This window comes from Oncorhynchus mykiss, chromosome 4 (genome assembly GCF_057628025.1).
Source record: "Oncorhynchus mykiss isolate SJ-2025 chromosome 4, ASM5762802v1, whole genome shotgun sequence".
Classification (NCBI taxonomy): domain Eukaryota; kingdom Metazoa; phylum Chordata; class Actinopteri; order Salmoniformes; family Salmonidae; genus Oncorhynchus; species Oncorhynchus mykiss.
In genome coordinates, this window is record NC_143025.1 from 47,219,825 (window position 1) to 47,226,896 (window position 7,072).

The 7,072-nt window shown below is 42.9% G+C and overlaps 1 pseudogene; it reads right to left on the reverse strand.

Annotated features, from left to right (window-relative positions):
* Positions 1-2,116: 2,116 nt before the first annotated feature.
* Positions 2,117-3,899, reverse strand: LOC110521017 (protein mono-ADP-ribosyltransferase PARP14-like; annotated as a pseudogene).
* Between the last annotated feature and the right edge of the window lie 3,173 nt (positions 3,900-7,072).

Here is a 7,072-nt window from a genome sequence, read left to right on the forward strand (position 1 = left end):
AGCTCACAGAACCATGCATTATTCATACATTATTATTCATCAGTCTATCAAATCGACGAGGCACAGGCAGACACCTGCAACTCAGAGGCAGTCGTGCAAACACACACTTTACAAGTAGGGGCCACGTGCTGCGGCACACACACCTTAGAAGTGGGGGCCACAAGTGGGGGCTGTCGCACACACACACCTTAGAAATAGGGGCCTTAGGCTGTCACACAAACACCCGAAGGCCCGTTCAGGATTATTACTGTACTTTCAGATAAAAATGTATTAAGTAGATTGAACAGTGTGGAAAACAGTGTGTTGGTCTCCATTTGTGAACCTGCTGCTTCATCAAAGACACACTCACAGAAGTGTGAAGAGAGCCTTACACTGGAGCAGGGACTGGCAAATGCACAGATAAAAGGAATATACACAGTAGTGAAAATAAATGGTAGAGGAGAAAGAGACAGTAGTAGAGAGTGGACAGACACACACAATAGTATAAAGAGACAATAGTCTACAGAGACACAGTTTAAAGGGATACATACACAGTAGTGTACATATACACTGAGGTTGAGAAACAAATAGTACTGTAAATACACACACCAACGGAGAGAGAAGTAGATTACATTTTATGAGAAAGAGACACAGTTGTCTACATAGGAACATAGTATAGAGACACACATAGTATAAAGACAGAATAGTGAAGAGAAACACACTAGCCTGAACAGGGAGACAGTACTCGAGACACACTTAACTGGCTGAAGTACTCCTCACTGCTACTAGATGGGAGTGTTGCATCAAGAATGAAACCAATGGCAATAGTGCTGAAGTCAATGGATTACAACTGCAACCTGTCTTCCACTGGGAGCCCTCTGGTACGCTCACCCTGAGGGCATCTGAAGATTGCCAGGACCATCCAGAAGTAGGAGGGTACCAGTGTCATCAGGGTGCTGAAGCAAAGACTTGTGAGGACAAAGGCTGAGAAGGATGCAACTGCGGCCTGCAATTCAGGGCGTTCCTGCGTGTGGGCATTCCTGCATCTGCAGGAACCACTATTTATACTTCTATTGGTCAAGTTTTAAGCTAGGACAGGCGGGAGGCGGGGTCGCTCCAGTACAGTATGTGGCGTTAATGCACAATAAAGTTGGATGCCAGCTGCCAAAAAAACCCACTGAAGAAGAGGAGGTGCCAACAATGGTAACTAGCTAGCCATACACCAGTAGACAACGTCCTTCGACCCCGCCTGTCGGCCATAATTTTCACGCAAGTACACACACAGAGACAGAAATCAGTAGCATGGGCAGCCACATGCGATTTAGCAACATTAATTTGACTAAATTGTTTTTGGTATCTTTAAGTTTTCAGTGTATCAAACAGAGCATATATAGCCTTGTTGAATTGTTGATGTTTAAATGTTTAAGTTAAAAGGGTGCTGGACTAGAAGAGGCAGTGCTCCTGTTGTCTTTGTGCTGACTCCGTTGTTCTAAATCAGTTGCTGTTTTGATAACTGTTGCTTACATTAACTTGTTGCTTACATTAATCTGGAAAATTCACCTCCAAAGCCCAAATTACATTTAAAGTCAATGTTCATGGTAAAACATTGCATATCTTTACATATCAATTTCGAAAAATCTATAACGCTTCAGAGATGCGTATTGAATAGAGCCCAAATAAATCACTCTTTCCATTGTAAGATGATACTTAAAGCTGTTTAAATACTTATGACAAGCCTATGACACACATCCAGTGGAGGCTGGTGGGAGGAGCTATAGAAGGATGGGCTAATTATAATGGCTGGAAGGAATAAATGGAACACATCCATTTATTCTATTCCAGCCACTGCACACATCATAATGTAATGTACCTGTATGCCTTAAAGTATTACCACAACTTTAAATTACAACTTTTCCGTCCTGTGTAGCTAAAGGTATGTTTTGTGTTTTCATTTAGAATTGAGATTTGTTATCCGTCATCATGCTGAAACGTGTAGAAATGGGATATTAAATTACATTAGCCATATACAGCTCAGATTCTGGAGGCTCACCTGGCAATGGTGTAATGTTGGAAACTGTGTAAACGGTTTCTGTTCAGTGTATATATACAGTACCAGTCAAAAGTTTGGACACAGCTACTCATTCAAGGGTTTTTCTTTATTTCTACTATTTTCTACATTGTATAATAATAGTGAAGACATCAAAACAATGAAATAACACATATGGAATCATGTATTAACCAAAAAGTGTGAAACAAATCTAAATATATTTGAGATTCTTCAAAGTAGCCATCCTTTGCCTTGATGACAGCTTTGCACACTCTTCGCATTCTCTCAATCAGCTCAACATTAATGATCCCACATTTGTTTAAACGTCACACCCCTGTGGCACATCCTGTGATCTCAAGAGACCAACAGATGAGTGAACATGAACAAATCATCCCTCACCCATTCTAATTATAACATCCAGCATATCCAACAACTAAAATCTACATGATGTGCATTCTATTTTACATGTATTACTATAATGGATCTATCTTTAGGAACAACAGGCACCTTTAAAACGATTTTGGCGCAGGTGGCTCGGAACAAGTTTAAGATTTCATTGTGCTCTGGGCTTCCTGGCTGAATGAGGCAGGAATGGCATGACGTGTTTGCTGACATGGCATTCCAATGCTGAGGGAGACTGTCAATCGGTTGAGCTGGAGTGAGCACAGAATACAAAGTTAATGTCCTTAATCTGACGTTTTCATTAATTGTTTCTGTATATGATGCTATGTCTATGCCATGTTTATCTTCTTGTTGGGATTTCTAAACACAGTTCATTTTCTGTATGTAAAGCACATTTCTGTGAACAACAGGCAAAATGTATTTAATACACGTATGGTTAAGTATGGTTAAAATAATCAAATTCACGCTGTATGGAATACACAAATATGCATTGTAAATACCAAAGGGAAGAGTAACTGCGAACTTGTCGATGCGTCTGATATTGAGGCTGTTTCCATGGTTATTTGTAGTAGGCCCCTCAGGCAGGTTGACATTGTAAATCTGCCCCTAGACAGAGACCTCTACGTGGGGCACCTTCCTCTCCAGCTCCTGCTCCAGATGGAAGTGTGGGATGTGGTCAAAGCTTTGGTACTGCACACCTGGCTGCTGCTGATACTATCACTCTACTATGTTGCTGGCCACTTCCACATTCCTGCCGAAGGTCTCTTTGTCCCTGGCCTTCCTCAGCATCTCCTGGATCGCGTTGACTGCGTTGAGGACATCCTTGCTAAGGCCCTCGATCGTGAGCGTAGCTTCCTCGCTGGAAGAATTGTATTCTATCCTCACAGTCACTCCCATGGTACTATGCATGTCGTGGATGCGCTTGAGTCAGACAGGTTTAGGATGGCGTTATCGTTGATGCTGTTGCTGACTTGCTCCTTCAGGATCAGGTCCTTGATCCAACACCTGGCTTGGTCCACTCTGGCCTGAGAGCCACCGCAGATGTGGAAGACTGGATCTACTTCCTGGCCCTCAATGACAAAATCCTCATCCTTTTGTGGCACGTCACCTTTACCCCAGGTGAACAATGCTGTACCAATAATGGACACAGTACATTATTTAGATGAAATCTTAGGGTATTAGTCAATGAGAGCTAGTACTACGGTTAACTTTGTTTGGGTCTATGTGGCAGTAAATATTAGGGGGTAAAGAAAGGCCCACATGGTCAAATATAATGCTGCTCCACAGTGCACTGGGAGATAGCATTATACCATGTGCTGACCTTTCCTTTCTTTACCAACATAATAAGGTAGCCTTTACATTTCATTTTCCCCCAGATGCTCCCCTTCTCTTGAGTGTCAACGCATGTGCCCTCCTTCTTCACCATAGATTTGTGGAACTCTGTGAGCATGGCAGGCTGGAAGATGACCATCCTGACCAGCTGAAGTGTGTTTTGGGACCCACCACGTCCACAACAGCATCCAACATGGTGTCAGCCACCTGGCCCGCCTGTACATTGCCCTGACCTTCAATGAGAGAACAGGATATTTGCCACACCTAGCAAGTGTGGATTTGAAGTTCAACAACATGCAACATTTATATTATATTGCTGCAAGTAATTGCCCAGCAATGAGACAATAAAGATTTTCTGAATCTGAATGTGCTTGTTAGCTTTTACTGTCTAGTGGAGGGCAAAGATTAAAAAACAAAGCACTTAGCAAACAGCTAGTATTTAAGTGGGCCAAGTCCCGTTCCTTCAATCTTATGGATTCTCACTGTTGCAAAATTCCATTAACTTTCCACAAGTTCCCAGGTTTTTCCCAAAATCCCGGTTGGAAGATTCCCAGAATAAGAAGGAAATCCAGACAGCACTAACCAGGATTTTTTTAGGAACTCCGTCATGGTCTCAACTTAGTGTTGAGAGGTAGAAAAGTAGAAAACGCAAAATGAAATTTAGAAATTTGATAATTCATCCTCAGTTTTCCACGATATGTCAGTCACTTAAGTAGCCCATGTCGGCTAACATTTTTTAAATTGCTGTAAGGTTGTCTAGCCAAGCTATCTAAATCTTGTACCTGAGTATTCTTTCCTGTTCTGTTTTGTAACTCACCTGTGCCGAGAGCATGGATGTGAGGGTATTCTGTGCACACATTTGCAGAGCTCCTTTGACCAACTCCTGGATCGCCTTTGGGTCCGTCTGACCAACCAGGTGGAGGGTCTTCTTTAACCGCAGTTTGCCCGGCTGGGTCAGTATCACTCCTTTGTTAAGCTGGGTTCCTGGAAATATACATTGTATACATTGATTGTTTTACTGTACATTGATTTCAGCAGGCATAGCAGAGCCCATTCCATATGTACTTGGAATTGAAAGATTCAGACCATTTCTTAGGGAGAGTTTCCTGATTGTACACCAGCACAAGGAACATGCAGTGTTGTGCAAGTTCTCCCACTTAAAAAGATGAGAGAGGCCTGTAATTTTCATCATAGGTACACTTCAACTATGACAGACAAAATGAGAAACAAAATCCAGAAAATCACATTGTGGGATTTTTAATGAATTTATTTGCAAAATGATTGTGGAAAATAAGTATTTGGTCACCTACAAACAAGCAAGATTTCTGGCTCTCACAGACCTGTAACTTCTTCTTTAAGAGGCTCCTCTGTCCTCCACTCGTTACCTGTATTAATGGCACCTGTTTGAACTTGTTTTCAGTATAAAAGACACCTGTCCACAACCTCAAACAGTCACACTCCAAACTCCACTATGGCCAAGACTGAATCTGCAATAGGTAAGCAGCTTGGTTTGAAGAAATCAACTGTGGGAGCAATTATTAGGAAATGGAAGACATACAAGACCACTGATAATCTCCCTCGATCTGGGGCTACACGCAAGATCTCACCTCGTGGGGTCAAAATGATCACAAGAACGGTGAGCAAAAATCCCAGAACCACACGGGGGGACCTAGTGAATGACCTGCAGAGAGCTGGGACCAAAGTAACAAATCCTACCATCAGTAACACACTACGCCGCCAGGGACTCAAATCCTGCAGTGCCAGATGTGTCCCCCTGCTTAAGCCAGTACATGTCCAGGCCCGTCTGAAGTTTGCTAGAGAGCATTTGGATGATCCAGAAGAAGATTGGGAGAATGTCATATGGTCAGATGAAACCAAAATATAACTTTTTGGTAAAAACTCAACTCGTTGTGTTTGGAGGACAAAGAACGCTGAGTTGCATCCAAAGAACACCATACCTACTGTGAAGCATGGGGGTGGAAACATCATGCTTTGGTGCTGTTTTTCTGCAAAGGGACCAGGACGACTGATCCGTGTAGGAAAAGGAACGAATGAATGGGGCCGTGTCTCGTGAGATTTTGAGTGAAAACCTCCTTCCATCAGCAAGGGCATTGAAGATGAAACGTGGCTGGGTCTTTCAGCATGACAATGATCCCAAACACAACGAAGCAATGGCTTTGTAAGAAGCATTTCAAGGTCCTGGAGTGGCCTAGCCAGTCTCCAGATCTTTATTATTATTTTTTTTCACCTTTATTTAACCAGGTAGGCTAGTTGAGAACAAGTTCTCATTTGCAACTGCGACCTGGCCAAGATAAAGCATAGCAGTGTGAACAGACAATACAGAGTTACACATGGAGTAAACAATTAACAAGTCAATAACACAGTAGAAAAAAAGGAGAGTCTATATACATTGTGTGCAAAAAGCATGAGGAGGTAGGTGAATAATTACAATTTTGCAGATTAACACTGGAGTGATAAATGATCAGATGGTCATGTACAGGTAGAGATATTGGTGTGCAAAAGAGCAGAAAATAAAACAAATAAAAGCAGTATGGGGATGAGGTAGGTAAAAATGGGTGGGCTATTTACCGATAGACTATGTACAGCTGCAGCAATCGGTTAGCTGCTCAGATAGCAGATGTTTGAAGTTGGTGAGGGAGATAAAAGTCTCCAACTTCTGCGATTTTTGCAATTCATTCCAGTCACAGGCAGCAGAGAACTGGAACGAAAGGCGGCCAAATGAGGTGTTGGCTTTAGGGATGATCAGTGAGATACACCTGCTGGAGCGCGTGTTACGGGTGGGTGTTGCCATCGTGACCAGTGAACTGAGATAAGGCAGAGCTTTACCTAGCATGGACTTGTAGATGACCTGGAGCCAGTCTGGCGACGAATATGTAGCGAGGGCCAGCCGACTAGAGCATACAGGTCACAGTGGTGGGTGGTATAAGGTGCTTTAGTGACAAAACGGATGGCACTGTGATAAACTGCATCCAGTTTGCTGAGTAGAGTGTTGGAAGCAATTTTGTAGATGACATCGCCGAAGTCGAGGATCGGTAGGATAGTCAGTTTTACTAGGGCAAGTTTGGCGGCGTGAGTGAAGGAGGCTTTGTTGCGGAATAGAAAGCCGACTCTAGATTTGATTTTCGATTGGAGATGTTTGATATGAGTCTGGAAGGAGAGTTTACAGTCTAGCCAAACACCTAGGTACTTATAGATGTCCACATATTCAAGGTCGGAACCATCCAGGGTGGTGATGCTAGTCAGGCGTGCGGGTGCAGGCAGCGAACGGTTGAAAAGCATGCATTTGGTTTT